The sequence below is a fragment of the Hyperolius riggenbachi genome, chromosome 11 (assembly GCF_040937935.1).
Source record: "Hyperolius riggenbachi isolate aHypRig1 chromosome 11, aHypRig1.pri, whole genome shotgun sequence".
Taxonomy (NCBI): Eukaryota; Metazoa; Chordata; class Amphibia; order Anura; family Hyperoliidae; genus Hyperolius; species Hyperolius riggenbachi.
In genome coordinates, this window is record NC_090656.1 from 144,626,378 (window position 1) to 144,650,628 (window position 24,251).

At 47.0% G+C, this 24,251-nt stretch overlaps 1 protein-coding gene across 3 annotated transcripts in view; it reads left to right on the forward strand.

The window, feature by feature from the left end:
* VEGFB (vascular endothelial growth factor B) overlaps positions 1–24,251 on the forward strand; it is a 582,522-nt gene that overhangs the window by 270,757 nt on the left and 287,514 nt on the right. The gene's annotated exons all lie outside the window — the stretch shown is intronic.

The following is a 24,251-nucleotide window of genomic DNA, read 5'->3' on the forward strand; positions in this document are numbered from 1 at the left end:
GGTATATATTGAGCAGGCCTACAAGGGATGTGGCTAGGCAATTTGCATGACAAACGCATGCAAATTCCTCAGCAACAGCAAGCTGAAAAACTGAGACCTGCAGAATGCAGACCTGAACAGTGGTCAAAAGGCTGCCTGCCTGCGCAGGCAGCTGACCAGATCATTACAATGTTGTAGTGATGATGGAGTGAGGGAGGGGGAAGGAGAGGAAAGAAAATCAAACTGTGATGCAAACCTGAGACCCACGTATGACGGCTTGACAGCTGTCACATGGTCATATCTGGGTCACATACCGGCTGAGTTTGAAAAAATAAATAAATAAAAAAAATAAAAAAGTGAAGCGGCTGTGGTGCTAGTGGTGGCGGTGGCGGGGTGAGTGGTAAGTCTTAAGTCATACGTTGTGGGGTGCCCGAATCAGAGCAAGAGAAGCATTGTGCGTCAAGGTTCCAAGAGGAAGTGGAAGAAGATGGGGTTTGCTGTGTAAGCCAGTCAACTACTTCCTCGGTATTTTAGGAATTCAGGGTATGTGGCCCATGAACACTGAGCATCATTCTAGGACCACAGGAAATCACACTGGCACAACCCCTGCAGTGTGGCCTGCCTCTGCCTGTCATTCTTTTTCACACAATTTTAAAAAATATAAAGAAAAAACCCTGCCAGTGAGGAGTAACTGGATGACTTTGTACAGGTCTGTGATATAACACAATAAAAATACAACAAGAATAGCACTTATGATGTTGTGGTGTATTGCACTGCTGCACTCAGAGTCACTGGGAGTCTGTGCACATCTGTGACGTACAGCTCAAGATACACTGCACCAGTACCAGTCCTGAGAAGGACTCTTTTTGCCTGCTCAGGATGCTTTATAAACAGCTAGCAAGGCAGTGATGACACAGAGCAGAGGCTTAGCTACCCCTTTCCGTATGTGCAGCAATGTCTCACCCTTCTCTCAATAGCAGCCGAGGTATCAGTGTAAGATGGCTGCCGTGCTGGCGTTTTTATAGGGGTCCGGGAGGGAGTGCTAGCTGATTGGCTGACAAGTGTCCTGCTGACTGAGGTAAAGGGTCAAAGTTTAGCTCAATGATGATGCATGGGGGCGGATCGACATGCTATGTATTTGCCTGAGGACGCAAACGAGAACACGCATTCTTTGCTGCGAAGTATTCGACAGGCGAATACTTTGGCCCATCTCTAATTGCCATCTCGAGTCAGAAAATAATTTTTTCCCTTTGGGGCTAATTGGGTCATGCCTTGTAAGGGTTTTTCGTCTTCCTCTGGATCAACAGGGATATGTGAGGGTGCAGGAAGCTGTTGTACTTTATTTTATGGTTGAACTCGATGGACGTATGCTTTTTTTCAACCCAAATAACTATGTAACTATATAAGGTCACAGGCAAGGGTCACAACATTTATCAGATATTTAGGCAAAGGCTCTAGAGAACAGGACACAGAAGCTGCTTTGAGCAGACAGCAGTCCAGGCTGGACTGCCTTTAATAATGCCACCCAGCTGATCTGGCGCCAAATTTAACGTGTGCATAGCCAAAAACCAAAGGGTCCTGGGTGACGTAATGCCCCATGCCATGCGGTACGATGCAGCCGACTAAGCCCACAAGATAATGGCTATTCTCTATTGCGCGCAAGGAAATGCACGTATGAGATGTACTCCACAACTCCCAGTGAGCCTGACAGAAACAAATGTCAACCTCCATATCCCACTCACTTCAGGTGTGCTTTAAAGGACTTTTGAGGCCACTTTGGGGTCCCCCTAGCAGTTTGTAAGGATCGCCGACCCCTGATGGGTCAGTGTCTTCTGAGCATGTGTGAGTGCCCATGCACAAATGCACCCATGTCATCGGGAGCATGATGGTGACGTGGGTGTGCTCTCGTGTGCAAAAAGATGCTGACCCATCGGGGGTAGGTGATCCTTATAGGCTGCCAGCGGGACCCAGGAGAGGACCAGAGCTGCGGCTAGAGACTCAAATGCCTTGTAGGGGCTGGAAGAAGCCCCAAGTACCGTATATACTCGCAAGCAAGCCGAATTTTTGACCCCCCCCCCCCCAAAAGTGGGCCAAAAGTTGGGGGGTCGGCTTGCTTGCGAGTCATGTCCGCGTAGGCTCCCCCGCCCCCTGGCCGCTGCTGCTATTACCTTACCGGCGGCTTCCAATATTCCCCTCTCCGTGCAGGGCGTGTAAATAGTTCACAGCAGCTCACCCCACGGCGGCAGCTGTGTGATGACGGAGGAAGCGTAGAGAGAGCGGTCCCCATAGTAACGGCGCTACAGGAAGCTGCTCTCTACGCTTCCTCCGTCATCACACAGCAGCCGCCGCGGGGCGAGCTGCTGTGAACTATTTACATGCCCCAGGAGACGGAGAGGGGAATATTGGAAGCCGCCGGTAAGGTAATAGCAGCAGCGGCGGCCGGGGGGGAACTACCTATCTACCTACCTACCTACACTGAGCACTATACTCGGCACTATCTACCTATACTGGAGCACTATACTAGCTATACTGGGGCACTATGCTAGCTATACTGGGGCACTATGCTAGCTATACTGGGCACTATACTATCTGGGCTATACTGGGCACTATACTAGCTATACTGGGCACTATACTAGCTATACTGGGCACTTTACTAGCTATACTGGACACTTTACTAGCTATACTGAACACTTTACTAGCTATACTGAGGCACTACCTACCCATACTGGGCACTATACTAGCTATACTGGGACACACTGGGGGGATCACGCAGCCAGCATTTCCTACCCCCGGCTTATATGAGGGTCAATCATTTTTTCCTGGTTTTTCGGGTAAAAGTTGGGGGGTCGGCTTATATGCGAGTCGGCTTGCTTGCGAGTATATACGGTAAGTAAAACTATTTATTTTGTGTCCTCGGAAGTCCTTTAATAAGTGAGGGTAGATGACATCTGTGCTAGGTGCCTTGTCTATCTTTATCTTATTTAAACATGCACCCTCTGTGTTTGGTAATTCATGCTGAATGTGGTAGATTGGGAACAACCCACATCTGTATTTTGACCTAAAGGCATCACCTTGGTAAAGACAGAAGCAAAGCATGCAATTAAAATTTCCACTTTAGCTCGGTCCAAGACAATAAACTTTTTTGGATTTGAATTTAAATCACTAGCCTATTTTTTCCTGTCTAATTATTTTGAATCATCACTTTGTATAAGATATGTCCCAATATGTAGTAAGTAATGTCAGGAACCGGGGCCGCGGCACGCCTGCAGAGATGGCTCCTGATGGTGTTGGATTAAGATTGAGAGGAAGAGCAGCCCTAGTTAAGCTAAAACAAAGCTTTCACCCTCAACCACACTCTGCAAGATTCAGCCAGACAGCCACCACTAGCAGTCATCTGCGACGCTAGTGCTAGAAAACCATACACGCACAGACTCCTGTACCAAGGGAGATCTGTCCCTGTCTATGGCATGTATGACAATTTCATGCACTGTTGTCGAGCTGCACACACTCAGACTGGCATCACGTATCTTGGTTCAGTCGCGGTCTTTAGGCCAAAGTACGAGATGCAGTCACGCCACACACACAATGCAGTCTCACATGGTAGCAATGAACAATCCGAGCATACATTTTGGCACGGAACTGTAATGCAATACACTGCAGTCTCTCTTTAGGAGATGTAAAGCTCTGTTTAGTACTCAGAAGACTACTTGTTAAATAAAGATTTAATATTCCAAAAAGGTGGAACAAATGCAGAAGGAAATATATACAAAAATATTTACATAAACAAGAATACAATTTAAAAAGACACACAGCAAGACATTCACTTATCAAAATAAAAGGGAATAAAATAGAGAATGAACCCAGTTTAAAGGTCCAAACTTTTGTGCGGAAGAACGCCATTCTGATGTTTGATCAGGGTATGACCTAGCTATCGCTATCTCTTGGGAAATACAGGTACTTACCCTATGACCATCTTTTTTATAACCCAGAATGTAGATCTAGGGTAGAAAACCAATTTGGAAATGCTTTTTAAGTTATGGAACTACATCTTGGTAATTATAGGCAGACACCTGGCAGTTTCCGTCTCCCACAATCCAGACAGCCTTATTCAAATGTGTTGGCCGTTCCCTCTCAAGGTGTTTACAGGTGACAATAAGGTGTTTGCATTGACCCTAGCTTAACAATGCTTAAAGAGAATCTGTATTGTTAAAATCGCACAAAAGTAAACATACCAGTGCGTTAGGGGACATCTCCTATTACCCTCTGTCACAATTTCGCCGCTCCTCGCCGCATTAAAAGTGGTTAAAAACAGTTTTAAAAAGTTTGTTTATAAACAAACAAAATGGCCACCAAAACAGGAAGTAGGTTGATGTACAGTATGTCCACACATAGAAAATACATCCATACACAAGCAGGCTGTATACACCCTTCCTTTTGAATCTCAAGAGATCATTTGTGTGTTTCTTTCCCCCTGCAGCTATCTTCCACTGAAGTGTCAGGCTGTTTCTTCCTGCAGAGTGCAGACAGCTTTGCCCTTGTCTGTAATTCCTCAGTATGTGAAAGCCCAGCCAGCTCAGAGGAGGATTTATCCAGCTTGTAAAAGATAAGAGAGAAGAGAGAAGCTGCCCTAATCTAAATAATACACAGGCAGTGTGCAGAGAGGGGCCTGGAGGGGGGAGATGCATCACAGAACCACAACACTGAAGAACTTGGCAGCCTTCCAGACACAGGCTGACAAGTCTGACAAGAGAGAGATAAGTTGATTTATTACAGAGACCGTGATAGTATAAAGTGCTGCAGTAAGCCAGAACACATTAGAATAGATTTTGGAACTTGTAGGATGATAAAAAACAGGATGCAATTTTTGTTACGGAGTCTCTTTAAGGGCCAGCTTCCTTATTCTAGTTGGCTATGTGAATGGCACTGCGCTCTCTCCAAATAAACAACAATGCACAGGTCTATAAATAGACGACGAAGGGGCCACTTCTGGTTAAGATGGCTACCCTGTACAACATCACAAGTAAACCTTTGTGTAACATAGGCAAGGTCATGTTCTGAGTAAACGGTTCACATTGCAGTTGACATAATCAGAGTGGTTGTGTAGAACAAATATGCTGTGTTGCTACAATAAACTGCATTATAAAGAATTGCACGCGTAATATTTCCAGACGAGTAAAGCAGGATGCAATAGATTACATGAAATGTACTACAATCTATTCACCATGCTGTGAAACGTTACGCACATAATTCTGCATAACGTAGTTTATTGAATGGACCCCCTAGTAGGAAACAACCCCAAGTATGGATATTTTTCAACTATGCCTTAGAAAAGATTCACTTCATTAAATCCCAACGTATGTATTGTATTGGTTCCCAAGAAACTCTTGTATAGTTCATATGTGTTGTACGCTGTATCGCTCCAGAGGTCCATTGTAGAGTAGATGTATGTGTGATGAAACGCGGAAAAGCCGCTGTCTCTCAAGGCGAGGCGGCTGTTTCCGCGTCCAGCATGGCGTCACAACGCGGAAAAAACGCCGCATGCCGCTTAGGCAGAGCGGCGGAATCCGCATTGGAGGCGGCTCCCGCACTCAGTTCACTGGATACATTGCAAGACAGTACTGGTGTGGCTGGGACTGATAGTCCACCAAGATTTAGACTTACACGCGCGCGAGCACAGAGGCAGAGTTTAAATAGCTGTTAGAAGGGAGTCGGCTGACCAGCTGGGTCAGCTGACAAATTCCACTGCTCCCATTGGACCAGCAATTAGGGAGGTCCTGGAAAGGTCCTAGAGTATATATACTGCTGGTTGTTCACTTGCTCTTTGTCTGGCGTGCGATCACACACGTGGGAGCACCCAGATCCGTAGTCAGATCCGCAAGTGTGCCGGGACCAGCTGGAGCTGTAATCCTACACTTAGCTAGATTCTGTTGATAGCTAAAGTACTAGTTTGATTGTGATTATCTGTTATGACTTTTGCCTGCCTTGACTACCCTTCTGAACTCTGATCTTGTACCTCGTTATTTCTGATACTCTGTTGCCGAACCCCGGCTCGCTCCTAGACTCTGTTTCTGCCTCCTGATTTTGTACCCCGATATATCTGATACCCCGTTGCCGAACCCTGCCTGTACTTTGACTCTGCCTTTGTCTGCTGATCTTGTACTTTATCTGTCTGTGTGTTTACGACCTGGCTTGTCCGACCTCGAGAACCGACCTTACCGTTAGAGGCGGTTCCTCGCTCTGTTAGCGATCCTTCCTCCTGAGGGTCACTTTCAGATATACCTTCCTACTGTCAGTCTGACTCCTCCCGTCTTGGAGAGCTCAGGTCTGCGGAAGGAATCTGTGCAGTACTCCTTGCTGCATTGAGGCCTTGTCCTCTAAGTGTTACAGTTACACCAAACACTACACTCTACCCAGGTGAACAGAGGTTAGTTTGTATATCGGATTATCGGTGAGACTGCAGATCACTTATAATCTGGTATATATCTGTATTTCCGGTGATACTGCAGATCACCGGTAATCAGATACTCTCTGCGCCCACCGATCGTTACAGAACGCCAGACCAAATACAAAATGGACGCAAACACTGATTGTCTGGGTGTACTTGCCACTTCGGTGGACAACATCAATCAAGTACTGGGCACCCACATGACTCTTATTGATGCCCTATCAGGGTCTGTACAGATCCTCCAGACATCAGTGGATCATGTGCGATCCTCTCCTAGCTCTGACATACGTATGCCTGTACCTGAAAGCTTTTCCGGCCACAGATCTGACTTCCGGAATTTTAGGAGTAGAGTATTGTCCTATTTTGAGTTGAGACCCCAATCTTCGGGTACTGAGACCCAGAGGGTCACGTTTATAAAGACTTTGTTGTCCGGCGACTCCCAGTCTTGGGCATATAGCCTGCCCGCCGGAGACAAAGCTCTTACCTCTGTAGAGGAATTCTTTAACGCTATGGCAGTAATTTACGACGATTCGGACCTTGCTTCGACTTCTGAGCGGAAGCTCAAGCTTTTGCGTCAAGGCGAAGGTCCGGTCGAAGATTACGCGGCCGAGTTTAGGAGGTGGTCAGTTACGGCCAGGTGGGACACTTATGCCCTATTAGATCGTTTCTTGTCAGGGCTGTCCGATGAGGTCTCTGATTTGATGTTAAGCCAGCCCGAGCCTAGAACAGTCGATGAGGCCATCTCAGCGGCCATCAGAATCGACCGCAGGCTGCGCTACCAAAAACAGACCAGGGGTAGTTCCCGTGTCAGAGGGGTATCTTACACTACGGTCCCAGTGACTCCACCTCCTACTATTGCACCTTCTCCCGTCTTGCCTCCATCCGAGCCAATACAGATTGCTCGGTCAAAATTGACCCAGGTAGAGCGAAGACGGAGAATGACCGAACAGCTGTGTCTGTACTGTGCTGAAGGGGGGCATATAGTACAAAACTGCCCTAACAAGCCGGGAAGATGCTACCGTTTAGGAGTGGTAGGGGGTAGCACCCTAGGTGCCCGGCTCATACCCTTAAACGAAAAACGTTTGCTCCTTCCCTGTATGATTACATGGGGGGACAAATCTGAAGCCACAGAAGCCTTTGTTGATTCAGGCTCCGCGGCTAACTTTATGAGTTCAGAGTTTGCAGAAAAGTTGGGCATTCCCCTCACCTCAGTAAAACCACCTATCCAGGTTACTGCTGTGGACGACTCCCCGCTGCAAAGGGACCGTCCGCTGTCTCAGACACCAGAGGTGGAAGTCACTATTGGGGTTCTGCATAATGAAAGTCTAAGTTTCTTTGTATTACACATGACCACCTCCACAATTGTTTTAGGAATGCCCTGGCTGCAGCTCCATTCGCCACAGATTAATTGGGCTACAGGACAATTAACTAGTTGGTCAGACTTCTGTTCCCAACAGTGTCTAGGGAAGGTGACTTTAGGTCAGACCAAGTTGCATGTGGAGGGGGTTCCCGAGCAATACTCCGAGTTCTCGGATGTATTCTGTCCCAAGGCTGCTGACAAGTTACCTCCTCATCGCCCTTTCGATTGCCCCATCGATCTCCGTGCCGGTTGTATGCCCCCTAGGGGTCACTTGTATAATTTGTCTGGACCAGAGAAAATAGCGATGCAGGAGTACATTCGTGACAATTTAGCCAAAGGGTTCATTCGCCCCTCCCGGTCGCCTGCAGGGGCCGGTTTCTTTTTTGTTAAGAAAAAAGACGGAGGGCTGCGACCATGCATCGACTACCGTGGCCTGAATAAAATCACGGTGAAGAATCGTTATCCGTTACCATTGATAGACGATTTATTTACGCAAGTCACGAACGCTAAGATCTTTTCAAAATTAGATCTGAGGGGTGCATACAACCTGGTCCGCATTAGAAAGGGTGATGAATGGAAGACGGCCTTCAACACTCCCGACGGGCATTACGAGTACTTAGTGATGCCCTTCGGGTTGTGCAATGCGCCAGCCGTCTTTCAAGAATTAATCAACGAGGTATTCAGGGAGGTGTTGGGTAGATTTGTACTAGTATACCTTGACGATATACTAATCTATTCCAACAACCTCCCCGAGCACAGGGTCCACGTTAAATTTGTGTTGGACAAATTGAGGCAAAATATGCTGTATGCCAAGGTGGAGAAATGTATTTTCGAGGTGACCACTGTCACATTTTTAGGGTATGTGATCTCCACCTCAGGCCTGTCAATGGATCCTGCCAAGGTCACAGCTGTCCTGGAATGGCCACAGCCAGTGGGGTTGAAGCCCCTGCAAAGATTTTTAGGTTTTGCGAATTACTATAGGAGGTTCATAAAGGGATACTCCACGATAATTGCCCCTCTTACCAGTCTCACAAAAAAGGGGGCAGATACCAACCACTGGTCTCCTGAGGCTGTGGCAGCTTTTTCTCACTTGAAAAAATTGTTTTGCTCTGCACCCATATTGAGACACGTAGACACCTCTTACCCATTCATTGTGGAGGTTGAGGCCTCAGAAGTTGGAGTAGGGGCTGTGCTGTCTCAACGCTCTGGGCTGCAGGGGAGGTTGCACCCGTGTGCCTATTTCTCTCGGAGGTTTTCACCGGCAGAGAAAAACTACGACATAGGCAACCGGGAACTTCTGGCCATTAAATTGGCATTTGAAGAATGGCGCCACTGGTTAGAAGGGGCAGAACACACGATCACGGTGTATACTGATCACAAGAATCTGGAATACATCGAGGGGGCTAAGAGACTAAGTCCCCGACAGGCCCGTTGGTCGTTATTTTTTACGAGGTTCAGATTTATTATCACATACACTCCAGGCAGCAAAAACATCAAGGCAGATGCCCTGTCCAGATGTTTCGAATTAGAGACAGCACAGCCCCCCGCTCCTGAGTCCATCATCCCGCAGAGGCTGGTGTTAGCAGCCACAGAGACCTGGGAGGATTGGACAAAGGTTTTGGGTCCCTTTCAGCAGGATGTCCCTGAGGGGAAACCGGAGGGGGTCTTGTTTATCCCACTGTTTTTTCGTCTACAGGTCTTACAAATGTTTCACGCCCATAAGAGTGCTGGTCACCCTGGTGCTGCCAGAACGCAGGATCTGATTGCCAGGTGTGCTTGGTGGCCTTCTATGGCAACAGACTGCAAGGAATATGTCAGGGAATGTGCGGTATGTGCCAAAAGTAAACCCTCCCGGCAGGCACCTGTCGGTACCTTACAGCCTTTGCCCGCCCCGAGTGAACCATGGACCCACTTGTCCATGGATTTTGTGGGTGAGCTCCCCAGGTCTGAAGGCATGTCGGTCATTTGGGTGGTAGTCGACCGCTTCAGCAAAATGGCCCATTTCGTGCCTTTGAAAGGACTCCCCTCGGCCCAAGAATTGGCTGACCTATTCATCGTCCACATTTTCCGGCTGCACGGCATTCCGGAGAACATTGTGTCCGATCGTCGAGTCCAATTTATCTCTAAATTCTGGAGGGCATTCTGCCACCAAATGGGCATGAAGCTGTCTTTCTCGTCAGGCTACCACCCACAGACGAATGGGCAGACTGAACGAATTAATCAGTCTTTAGAACAGTTTTTAAGATGTTACGTTGCGGAGGCACAGAATGACTGGGTGAAGTTTCTGGCTTTTGCAGAATTTGCTCAGAATAATTTAAAGAGTTCTTCTTCTGGTTTTTCCCCGTTCCAGATTGTGACAGGGAGGTCGCCCAAGTTCTCCCCTTTGCCAGTTGCCTCTTCTCCATTCCCAGCGCTGGAGGATTGGCAGAGGTCACTCAGGGACAATTGGGGAATTGTTAGAGATAATTTGCAGAAAGCGTTCCAAAGTCAAAAGGGTCAAGCGGACAAGAGACGTTCCATGGAATGGAAGTTTCAGCCAGGGGATTTAGTCTGGGTGTCCACACGTCACTTGACCCTGAAGCAGCTTTCTGCCAAACTGGGCCCCAGGTTTGTGGGTCCGTTTTCTGTGACCAAAAAATCAACAACGTCACTTATACCGTTGATCTCCCCGCCAGCATGCGTGGGGTGAGATCATTTCACGTATCCCTGCTCAAACCAGCAGTCCATGTGGGCCCTACTCCTCCTCCTCCTGTCCTGGTGGATAGTCATCCTGAGTTCGAAGTAGAGAAAATTTTGGACTCTCGCATTGTCCAGAACTCGGTACAGTATCTGGTACACTGGAAGGGATATGGCATTGAGGAGAGACAGTGGGTACCGGGGACTCGCATGCATGCGGATGAGTTGAGGAAAGAGTTTCATGCCTTACACCCCGAGAAGCCTGGTAGGAGTTGTCCGGAGTCCACTCCTCGGGAGGGGGGTACTGTGATGAAACGCGGAAAAGCCGCTGTCTCTCAAGGCGAGGCGGCTGTTTCCGCGTCCAGCATGGCGTCACAACGCGGAAAAAACGCCGCATGCCGCTTAGGCAGAGCGGCGGAATCCGCATTGGAGGCGGCTCCCGCACTCAGTTCACTGGATACATTGCAAGACAGTACTGGTGTGGCTGGGACTGATAGTCCACCAAGATTTAGACTTACACGCGCGCGAGCACAGAGGCAGAGTTTAAATAGCTGTTAGAAGGGAGTCGGCTGACCAGCTGGGTCAGCTGACAAATTCCACTGCTCCCATTGGACCAGCAATTAGGGAGGTCCTGGAAAGGTCCTAGAGTATATATACTGCTGGTTGTTCACTTGCTCTTTGTCTGGCGTGCGATCACACACGTGGGAGCACCCAGATCCGTAGTCAGATCCGCAAGTGTGCCGGGACCAGCTGGAGCTGTAATCCTACACTTAGCTAGATTCTGTTGATAGCTAAAGTACTAGTTTGATTGTGATTATCTGTTATGACTTTTGCCTGCCTTGACTACCCTTCTGAACTCTGATCTTGTACCTCGTTATTTCTGATACTCTGTTGCCGAACCCCGGCTCGCTCCTAGACTCTGTTTCTGCCTCCTGATTTTGTACCCCGATATATCTGATACCCCGTTGCCGAACCCTGCCTGTACTTTGACTCTGCCTTTGTCTGCTGATCTTGTACTTTATCTGTCTGTGTGTTTACGACCTGGCTTGTCCGACCTCGAGAACCGACCTTACCGTTAGAGGCGGTTCCTCGCTCTGTTAGCGATCCTTCCTCCTGAGGGTCACTTTCAGATATACCTTCCTACTGTCAGTCTGACTCCTCCCGTCTTGGAGAGCTCAGGTCTGCGGAAGGAATCTGTGCAGTACTCCTTGCTGCATTGAGGCCTTGTCCTCTAAGTGTTACAGTTACACCAAACACTACACTCTACCCAGGTGAACAGAGGTTAGTTTGTATATCGGATTATCGGTGAGACTGCAGATCACTTATAATCTGGTATATATCTGTATTTCCGGTGATACTGCAGATCACCGGTAATCAGATACTCTCTGCGCCCACCGATCGTTACAGTATGCCATTTCTATCAGATGAACACCATTGCATCTGCTGTCCATAAAAATCATTAAGGGTTTTGTTTGTCACATATAGGTTGTGAAAACAGATTCTATGAATGGACCCAGAGAAAAGCATGGGTCCATTTCTCATATATGAGAATTTGCTTCTGTCACCTCTCAAAAATGATCCTACAGAGAAATGACCCCAAGTAAGGGTGTTTTCCAACTTTCCTAAGAAAATATGAGAGTTTTTACAGTAACAATTTTTACTGATTACGATCCACTTCATTAAATGCTAATGTATGCACTGTATTTGAGCATATGTATTTGTTCCCAAGCTGTTCTGGTATGATTCATGTGTTGGGAGAGGACAACAAACTATGATTTAAATAATAATATTAAAGTGCGCTCTTTGCCTCTACATAAATCATACAAGCAATATAGAATGCGCTCTTTACCTCTACATAAATCATACAAACTGTATAGAATGTTTATGTAAAACAAAAGGAGGAAACCGAGAGCCCAAAATAGTGTAGTAGTTTGGTAACAAATGCACAATTTAAAGCAATAGCAAATATACTCACAACTTTGGGTTACCAGTTAGTAGGGATGGTCGCTGCATTCCGTGGAATTATAAATTCTGCGATTCCGGCTGGAATTTGGTGATTCTGGTTTCCGATGCAACGGAACGGAATCGCTATAGCCCTAAATCGGAATTTCCGCGGAACAATATGAAATTCTGCTAAATTTTACGGAATTCAATTTTTTTTCCCCCCGAACTGATTTCTGCCTAATAACAATATATGCAGTTAGCCATATGTATTTAATGGCTAACTGATAAAGTTAAATAATGCAAGCTTTGCTATGCATTATTAAGCTATGCCTAATAATAAGAATTTCTATGTAACGATTGGTGTCAGCAACACAGATTTTTCTGATTACTGGTGATCTGCAGTATCACCAATAATACAGATGCTATACCTGATTATGTGGTGATCTGCAGAATCACCAATAATACTAGTATAGCTAGACACAGGACACCCAATGTGATATAGTGTTTTGTGCAACAGTAATTGGAGAGATTATCTCCCAAGAAGCGGGAGACACAAACACTTCTGCAGCCTAGGATTCCCTAAGGGGCAGGGAACCAGGCTGTACAGCAGCCAGTGGATACCTGGGGAGCAGGAATCACTGTCTGGAGTAATATTGATGATGATTGGTCTGCAGGAAATCAGACTGTACTGCAGCCAGTGGTCTCAACACCTGGGAACTAGTCTAACACATAAACAGTAGCAAGCAATAGTACTTTAAAGCTATCAATGGAATCTGACTCAGTGTGAATTCCCAGCTCCGGCTGGTTCTAACACACTGGGGGATCTGACTCAGGTCTGAGCGCTCACACGTAAATGTTCGCAACAGCAGACAACTTGCAAGTGACAAGCGAGTCCTATATATACTAAAAGCGCTCCACAGCGCCGCCCCAGTCACTCAGCCAATCCAGAGCATAGCTGGAGTCAGCTGATCGGCATGATCAGCTGACTCCTCTTCTAGCAGCATAAAGGTCCTGTCGCCTGGCGCGCGCGCGTAGTTCTCCATCTGAGGGAGGAAGGTCTCATCTTCCAGGGAATTGTAGGATTTCAAAAGCCAGCTTAAATTCCTTGGCCAGGAATTGAACCCAGGTCTAGTGCTTGGTAGGTAGCTCTCTTCACCACTATACCACCACCATCACTACATGCTGAAGCCAGCCTAGCATGTACCATTGTGATATATCCAAGAGAAAAATGAGCTTGCTTAGGGAATTGTAGGATACCCAAGAGAAAAATGAGCTCTCTCTTTCTCTATCTCTCTAGGACTTGATGCCATTGAACTGAATTAAGCTTAAAACCATCAACGGATACTGGCAGAATTTCACAGGCAATTTCGGAATTCCGCCGAATTGAAAAAGCAATTCCGTTCCGACCAAACGGAATGGAATGACCAATTTCCGCCTAAAATTGCGGAAAATACAATTCAGCGGAAAGCGGTGACCATCCCTACTAGAGAGAGAGAGAATTATGAATCTACATGGCTATCTGGGGTTCTCTTTGGACAACTGTTGAACACAAAAGGCAAGGCCATGCCTGAGTGGGCTTGAACCACCAACCTTGCAGTTAACAGCCAAACGCGCTAACCAATTGTGCCACAGAGACTGTGTACTACAAAGACTGTGCATGCAGTTGCTGTTGAATGATTTTATGGGGATGTATGTGTGTCTTTTGGAGGGGGGAAGTAAGTGTGCTCCAAGAAGTTTCAGCATGTAGTGTTGGTGGTATAATGGTTAGGATAGCAGCCTACTGAGCACTAGACCTGGGTTCAATTCCTGGCCAATGTATGTAAGCTGGCTTTTGAAACAATTCCCTAAGCAAGCTCATTTTTCTCTTGGATATAACACAATGGTACATGCTAGGCTGGCTTCAGCATGTAGCATTATAGTGTGTTGTGTTGGTGGTATAATGGTTAGGATAGCAGCCTACAGAGCGGTAGGCCTGGGTTCAATTCCTGGGCCTGGCCAATGTATGTGAGTTGGCTTTTGAAATCCTACAATTCCCTAAGCAAGCAAATTTTTCTCTTGGCTATATCACAATGGTACATGCTAGGCTGGCTTCAGCATGTAGCGTTATAGTGTGTTGTGTTGGTGGTATAATGGTTAGGATAGCTGCCCACAGAGCAGTAGGCCTGGGTTCTATTCCTGGGCCTGGCCAATGTATGTGAGTTGGTTTTTTACATCCTAAAAATCCCTAAGCAAGCTCATTTTTCTCTTGGATATATCATAATGGTACATGCTAGGCTGGCTTCAGCATGTAGTGTTGGTGGTGGTATAGTGGTGAAGAAAGCTACCTACCAAGCATACCAAGCACTAGACCTGGGTTCATTTCCTGGCCAAGGTATGTAAGCTGGCTTTTAAAATCCAACAATTCCCTAAGCAAGCTAATTTTTCTCTTGGCTATATCACAATGGTACATGCTAGGCTGGCTTCAGCATGTAGCATTATAGTGTGTTGTGTTGGTGGTATAATGGTTAGGATAGCTGCCCACAGAGCGGTAGGCCTGGGTTCAATTCCTGGGCCTGGCCAATGTATGTGAGTTGGTTTTTTACATCCTACAAATCCCTAAGCAAGCTCATTTTTCTCTTGGATATATCATAATGGTACATGCTAGGCTGGCTTCAGCATGTAGTGTTGGTGGTGGTATAGTGGTGAAGAGAGCTACCTACCAAGCATACCAAGCACTAGACCTGGGTTCATTTCCTGGCCAAGGTATGTAAGCTGGCTTTTGAAATCCTACAATTCCCTGGAAGACGAGACCCTCCTCCTTCAGGGAGGAGAGAGGAAGGAGAAAAAGGACTAAGGGAACAGTTAATAGGGTCTATGGGCTACCATATAGCACAGGCATGGGCAAACTTGGCCCTCCAGCTGTTAAGGAACTACAAGTCTCACAATGCATTGCAGGAGTCTTACAGCCACAGTCATGACTCATAAAGGCAAATGCATTGTGGGACTTGTAGTTCCTTAACAGCTGGAGGGCCAAGTTTGCCCATGCCTGATATAGCATAAACAAGGTCCCATTTGCGATTATTTTAATTTTTCCGCCGGAATCCGGAATTCCGTGGAATTACGCAAAAATCCGGCGGAATTTTCATAGCGATGGAATTCAGCGATGGCGGAATCCGTGAATTCCGGCGGAACGGTGTAACGATCGGTGTAACACAGAGAGGATCTGATTACCAGTGATCTGCAGTATCACCGAGAATGCAGATATATACCCGATTATTGATGATCTGCAGTATCACCGATAATCAGATATATCTCTAACCTCTGGACACCTGAGTAATATGAGTGTTTGGTGCAACCGTAAACTTTGAGGAGAGCACCCGCGTAGAGGGTGCTAGGCAGTACGGGGTACTGCTTAGAGAACAGGTTCCTTCCACAGGTCTGATGCTCCCCAAGGGGTGGAGCCAGGCTGAGAGTGGGAAGGATCGAAGAGTGAGTGACACCAATGATGAAGTGTCACTGACTGGGCAGGGAACTATCTCCCAACAGGGAAGATAGTTCTCGAGGTCGGACAGGCCAGGTCGTTAACACACAGACAGATAAAGTACAGAGACAGGAGACAGATGCGGAATCCTAAGACTAGCAGAGTTTGGCAACAGAGTATCAGATATAGCGAAGTACCTAATCAGAGATCAGAAGAGTGGTCAGTAAAGCAGAAAGTCATAACAAATAATCAACAATGCCTAGACTTGGGTGTGAGCTCCAAGATCATCAACACCCTGGAACTGGTCTAGATAATAATACAGATGGTAATAGGATTCCTAGACTAAGGTGTGAGCTCCTTGGTCATCAACACCTTGGAAACTGGTCTAGATAATAACACAGATAATAACACAGATAATAACAGGATTCCTAGACTAAGGTGTGAGCTCCTTGGTCATCAAAACCTTGGAAACTGATCTAGATAATAACACAGATACTGACAGAAGGTCTGAGTGCTACCACGTAGTGATCGCAACACCAGACACCAGAGAAATGACCAGCACCCAGTATATATACCCCAGCGCTCTCCAGCGCCACCCCTAAGTGCTGGACCAATGAAAACTGCTGGAATTGTCAGCTGACCGGCTTGGTCAGCTGACGCCCTTCTGACTGTCATAAAGGCTCTGCCTCTCCGCGCGCGTCCTCCTGAACCTGTGTGGACTATCAGTCCCAGCCACACCAGACATGTGTTGTAATGTTTCTGCTGTGTTGGATGCGGAACCAGCCGCACCGCTGTCCAAGCATGCGGCGGTTCCTCCGCGTTCAGCAGTACTGTCAGAATTATGCCTATGCGTGCCAACATCCGCGTCTGACGCGGAATCCGCCGCCTTGTTCATAAGGCATGCGGCGGTTTCATCGCGCTCCGTCATGCCAGTGGATGCAGACCCACGCGTGCAACCTGCCGCGTTGGACGCGGAATCAGCCGCCTTGCTCTGAGTACTCGCGGCGGCTTTTCCGCGTTTTCTCACAAATGGAATTTGCTCTTTCCGATCATCCCTACCAGTTAGGCAACCACTTGTAATGCAGGTGGGTGGAATTGTAACCTGACCCCACTTAGGTATAAGAAGTCGCTCTCTGTAGACAGGAAGAAATGGGGATAACACCCCTCCACCAGGGGTGGACTAGACTTGATACAAATTTATGAACAGAGGCGCCAATGTAGAATAAAAACGTTTAAAAACTGTTTAAAAGGGGGGAGTTGGTGGACTTACCTCCCTTGATGAAAAACAGACAAGGTTTCGTTATTTTAATACAAAAATAACATTTAATGGTAGCTCCAGTATGCAAAGCATTTTGCGGGAAAAATGCTGCTTCATCAGGCATCAGGCAATGGAGAGAAGGAACTAGGGAGGAAAAGGGATCAAAGGACAGAGGGCTAAGCACAATTGTACAGAATCTAGTCATGCAACCATTTTTACACAGTAGTAATCACATTTATCTTCATATTATCAAATGTCACAACGACAGACTTTACAAAAAACTTTTAGCTCAGTATCCTCTATAAGAAATGCTAGATGGAATGGTGCACACCTTACACGAACATGATCAAATGATAGCTGTTATAAAAGATTGCATGTATGTGGTCAGATAAGCAAAACATTTTTTGGGGTTTTGGTAAAACATTCCGTTCAACAAGAGCAGTCTAATTTTGGTTATACTGATCTAAGGTGATTAAATATCTAATAGTGATTTAGAGGGTGAGTAGCATATCACCTGGTATTGTTAAATCAGCAAAAATCATAAAGTGTAAAAAATCCATGAAAAGTGCAGGGATAAAAACAAAGTTTCTTACCTAGTACCGGTCTGTATCACAGCCGAGCGCCTCTGTATCTATTGCCCGCGCTTGGCTGTTTAAAAGCACATCGTGGCTTGTAATTAGCCAATGGGGGAACAGTATCTGGTTATGTAAGAGCTGCTGGCCCGGGATGGGCTCAGGGCTGCGCCCACTGGCGTCACACGCATGCCCGGATTAAGCAGCAGAGCGGCTTACCGCCCTCACAACTGCGGGCAGAAGAGGCGAAGAGGAAGAGTCGTGTTGCGCATGCGTGTGACGTCACACGCCTGCACTTTGGGAACGGAACATACCCGGTGGTCATTTTGGATTGGGGAAAAACAGACTACAGGAGCGTCGTCTATGTTAAAAAGCCTGCATATAAAAAGCAATTCTGTTTAAAAACATTAAACACCATCGTTAACCAAGTGTGTGGTCTCTTTCTTAAAGGGGGGGAGAAGCAAAGGGGTAGTTCGTATGAGCATATCTTTATATTGGATATTTTGGTGCCCCCTTCTGTCTAAAATCTGTTAAGGCCTATTATTCATCTTATCAATTCTTCTCCACATTTTAAGTGTATATAATATTATTAAAAGGGGGAGAACCAAAAAATCATACAGTGGCGTAGCTAAGGAGCTCTGGGCCCCGATGCAAGTTTTACAATGGGGCCCCCCAAGCACTCTATACATAAATTGATGCAGCGCACCAAAACCTGCCAATGGCAATTACAGTGTCAGAGGTGCAAGAAGGGGATGGGGAACAGCTTGTTAATGATTACTACTATTCAAAGCATCTATAGAAGTAATTATTATGAGCACAGGACCAATAGAGAGCAAATACTGTAGTTGACAGAGGGTCCTTCGGGGCCCCTCTGGCCCAAGGGCCCCGATGCGGTCGCAACCTCGGCAACCCCTATTGCTACGCCCCAGCAATCATACTAAGAAATAAATATAAAAAATATATATATAAAACTGGAGCATTATTAACCTGCTGAGCGGTCTGGACGAGCTCAGCTCGTCCAACACCGCCAGAGGCTGCCGCTCAGGCCCTGCTGGGCCGATTTCAATGAAATAAAAAGCAGCACACGCAGCCGGCACTTTGCCAGCCGCGTGTGCTGCCTGATCGCCGCTGCAGCGCGGCGATCCGCCGCGTGCAGCGGCGAAAGAGGGTCCCCCCAGCCGCCCGAGCCCAGCGTAGCCGGAACAAACAGTTCCGGCCAGCGCTAAGGGCTGGATCGGAGGCGGCAGACGTCAGGACGTCGGCTGACGTCCATGACGTCACTCCGCTCGTCGCTATGGCGACGATGTAAGCAAAACAAGGAAGGCCGCTCATTGCGGCCTTCCTTGTTTATTCTGGGCGCCGGAGGCGATCGGAAGAACGCCTCCGGAGCGCCCTCTAGTGGGCTTTCATGCAGCCAACTTTCAGTTGGCTGCATGAAATAGTTTTTTTTTTATGTAAAAAAAACCCTCCCGCAGCCACCCTGGCGATTTAATCAGAACGCCAGGGTGGTTAATAAAAGGCCAAAGGACAGAAACAAGTCAGTATTATAAAACATGGTCATATTAGTAACATCAGATAAACAGATACATAATTTTCCTTATATGACATGACACAAGTCACTGTTTTTTTTTAAAAGAGAGGACTGGTATATAAAACAATTTAGTTTTTACTTTACACGTTTTGCTCAGAATATACAGTAGTTTATTATCCCCAAAGCTTAGTAATATTGTACTGGATCTTGAACTATGCACTAGAAGATTTTTTCCAGCCGTTCATTAAGACCATTGTCTATATTCCACAATTGTGAAAACCTATTAACAAAATTATGCAAACCAAAAAAATTGGGCATAAACTATACTCCTGATTTGATTTATCTTTATACCATGGTTCACAATCCTAGTTGCCTCAACATACAAATGCAAAAAGTCCAAATTCTTTTTAAATAAAACTGCACTCACAAGTGTCTACTCACAATGTCAGTGCTTTTCTTCATCCATGTAATGGATCCATGTAATGTAAAAGCTGAAAAGAAAAAAAAAACATAAACACAAATAGTGCAATACTGTATTAGTGATGGCCTGAACGGTTCGCCAGCGAACGGTTCCAGGTGAACCGTTCGCCATGTAACGCAAACTTTTCCGGAAGTTCGGTTCACCCCCATAGTGCGCCATTAGGGTCAACTTTGACCCTCTACATCACAGTCAGCAGGCACATTGTAGCCAATTAGGCTACACTCTCTCCTGGAGCCACTCCCCCTCCTTATAAAAGGCAGGCAGCGCTGGTCATTACACTCACTCGTGTGCCTGCATTAATTACTGAAGGGACAGCTGCTGGCAGACTCTCATAGGGAAAGATTAGTTAGGCTCTTTTAGGCTTGTTAACTTGCTCCTGGCTGATTATTATTGCTAAAATAGCACCCCTCAACAGCTCTTTTGAGAGCTAATGTTCTCCTGATGTGTTTTTTTTTTGTGTGTGTTGCCCACTGACACTGCATTATACAGCCCTATCTGTTGCAGCTGGACCTTGGTAATTGCTATTACTGTGCCAGCCAGCCCCTGCCTAACTATCTATACTGGGACACCTACCTATGCCTACCTAACTACTGGGGCACCTACTTACCTATACGGGGACACCTACCTATGCCTACCTACCTACCTATACTGGGGCACCTACCTATGCCTATCTACCTATACTGGGACACCTACCTATGCCTACCTACCTATACTATGGCACCTACCTATGCCTACCTACCTATACTGAGTCTCCTACCTATGCTTAGCTAACTACTGGGGCACCTACCTATGCCTATCTACTTATACTGGGACACCTACCTACCTATACTAGGGCACCTACCTATGCCTACCTACCTATACTGGGTCTCTTACCTATGCCTAGCTAACTACTGGGACACCTACCTATGCCTACCTACCTATACTGGGACTCATACCCAAGCCTAGCTAACTACTGGGGCACCTACCTATGCCTATCTACCTTTACTGGGACACCTACCTATGCCTACCTATCTATACTAGGGTACCTACCTATGCCTACCTACCTATACTGGGTCTCCTACCTATGCCTAGCTAACTACTGGGGCACCTACCTATGCCTATCAACCTATACTTGGATACCTACCTATGCCTACCTACCTATACTGGGTCTCCTACCTATGCCTAGCTAACTACTGGGACACCTACCTATGCCTATCTACCTTTACTGGGACACCTACCTATGCCTACCTACCTATACTGGGACTCCTACCAATGCCTAGCTAACTACTGGGGCACCTACCTATGCCTGTCTACCTAAACAGGGACACCTACCTATGCCTACCTACCTATACTGGGACTCCTACCAATGCCTAGCTAACTACTGGGGCACCTACCTATGCCTACCTACCTATACTGGGTCTCCTACCTATGCCTAGCTAACTACTGGGACATCTACCTATGCCTACCTACCTATACTGGGATTCATACCTATGCCTAGCTAACTACTGGGGCACCTACCTATGCCTATCTACCTTTACTGGGGCACCTACATATGCCTACCTACCTATACTAGGGCACCTACCTATGCCTACCTACCTATACTGGGTCTCCTACCTATGCCTAGCTAACTACTGGGGCACCTACCTATGCCTATCTACCAATACTTGGACACCTACCTGTGCCTACCTACCTATACTGGGACTCCTACCTATGCCTAGCTAACTTCTGTGCTACCAAGATACAGGTCAAAGGGGTGTCAATGCAGTGTACAGAATTCGCTGACGTGTTCTGTCCAAAGTCTGCAGATAAGCTCTCGCCTCTTCGGAGTTTCGATTGTCCCGTGGAGTTGGGATCTGGTTGTATGCCTCCTAGAGGTCATCTTCAAAGTCCGTCGGGACCTGGGAGACTGGTAATGCGGGAATCCATTAAGGAAGACTTGGGCAAGGGCTTCATCTGTCCTTCTCGGTCACCTGTAACGTATACACCAGGTAGTAAGAACGTCAAAGCAGATGCTCTATCTAGTTGTTTTGAGCCAGAGACAGTTCAGCCTTCAACCCCTGAGACCATCCTACCTCAAAAGGTGGTGTTGGCAGCTACCGAAACCTGGGAGGACTGGACGGCTCCTCTGGAACCTTATCAACAGGATATTCCAGAGGGGAAGCCTGAGGGGGTTATGTTTGTGCCACTTCCTTTTCACCTACAACTTTTACAATTATTCCATTCTCATAAGAATGCTGGGCACCCCGGGGCAGCTCGGACTCAGGAGTTAATGGCCAGATGTGTATGGTGGCCTACTATGGCAATTGATTGTAAAGAGTTTGTGAGAGAGTGCTCAGTTTGTGCTAAGAGAAATTTGGGGAGAGCCTTCCAGACTCTGAAGAAACAGGCGGATAGGAGACGGTCTGTGGAGTGGAGGTTTTCCCCAGGGGACATGGTGTGGGTATCTACTCGGCATTTAGCGGTAAAACAACCGTCACCTAAGTTAGGACCCAGATTTGTAGGCCCATACCCTGTGTCCAGAAAGATTAATGATATCACTTATGCGATTGATCTCCCAGCCAGCATGAGTCGTGTGAGATCATTCCATGTTTCTTTGTTGAAGCCTGCGGTGCACGTGGATTCCTCTCCCCCCCCCTGTGATGGTTGACGACCAACCTGAGTATGAGATCGAGAAGATATTGGATTCTCGGTTAGTGCAAAATTCTGTACAGTATCTGGTCCACTGGAAGGGGTATGGTCTAGAGGAAAGAACTTGGGTGCCGGATTGTCGCATGCTTGCTGAGGAATTAAAGAAAGAGTTTCATGACTTACACCCTGAGAAGCCGGGTAGGAAGTGTCCGGGGATCAATTCTCGTGGGGGTACTGTAAAGAATAGCGGAGATGCCGCCGCATGGGCAAGCGGCATGGCGGCCATCTCCGTGTTCCAGCCGGCGGCTTCTGCCGCGCAGCTACATGCTGCTGGTTCACCTGGTCCTTCTAGTGCACACAGATTAAGAGCTACGCGCGCATGCCAGGCGACAGGACCTTTATGCACGTAAAAGTGGAGTCAGCTGATCAAGCCGGTCAGCTGACTCCAGCTATGCTCTGGATTGGCTGAGTGACTGGGGCGGCGCTGTGGAGCGCTCTGGATATTTATAGGACTTGCCTGTCAGTTGCGAGTTGTCTGCTGTTGTGAATGCTTAGGTGTGAGCACTCAGGCCCTAGTCAGAACTTACAGTGTGTTAGAACCAGCCGGAGCTGGGAATTCACACTTAGTCAGATTCCGTTGATAGCTTTAAGTACTATTGTATTGTAAGACTTGTGTACCATTCTTTAGTCTAGTTCCCAGGTGTTGAAACCAAGGACTTCACACCTAGACTAGGATATTGCTATATTGCTACTATTCATCTTTTAGTCTAGTTCCCAGGTGTTGAAACCAAGGACTTCACACCTAGACTAGGATATTGCTATATTACTAATGTTTATCTGTTATGATTTCTCGCCTTCCTGACTACTCTCTTGCTTACTGATTCGGTACTTCTGCCTATCTGATAACTGTTGCCGACACTGCCTGTACCTTGATACCGAATCAGTCTTCCGCCTCTGTACTATATCTGTCCGTTTGTTGCTGACCTTGCTTGTCTGACCTTTCTGCCCTCACTAGTGGGTCTTGCCACTAGTGAGGGAATTCTTAAGGGCTGTCACCTAACCCTTAGGTGATCAGCCTTGCTGTACTGTCTGTGACACTTGCTCCTCAGGTGCCTGTTAGCTGCAAGCAGAGTCTGTTGATCACCTGCTCCTCAGAAGATCATCTTGCAGCACAGTCAGTGGTCCCTGCTCCTCAGGGGTCCACTGGCTGCAGTACATTCTGAATTCCCTGCTCCTCAGTCTGGATGCAGATTTAAAGCTGAATAGCAGGACAAAGTGCTTTGTTTAACCATTTCAGTGATGTCCTGCTACAATTTTTTTCTGGGATGGTGTTACGATTGGTGTCAGCAACACAGATTTTTCTGATTATTGGTGATCTGCAGTATCACCAATAATACAGATGCTATACCTGATTATGTGGTGATCTGCAGAATCACCAATAATACTAGTATAGCTAGACACAGGACACCTAATGTGGTATTGTGTTTGGTGCAACAGTAATTGGAGAAGTTATCTCCCGAGGAGCGGGAGATACAGACAATACTGCAGCCAAGGATCCCCTGAGGGGCAGGCGATTCAGACTGCACTGCAGCCAGTGGATGCCTGAGAAGCAGGGACCACTGACGGTGTATGAGAGTATGATCACCTGAAGAGCAGGTGATCAAGACTAAGCTATAGCCAAGGATCCCCTGAGGATCAGGGAATACAGACTGTTCCTGCTTCTCAGGCGTCCACTGGCTGCAGTGCAGTCTGAAATCCCCTGCCCCTCAGGGGGATACTTGGCTGCAGTATTGTCTGTATCTCCCGCTCCTCGGGAGATAACTTCTCCAATTACTGTTGCACCAAACACAATACCACATTAGGTGTCCTGTGTCTAGCTATACTAGTATTATTGGTGATTCTGCAGCTCACCACATAATCAGGTATAGCATCTGTATT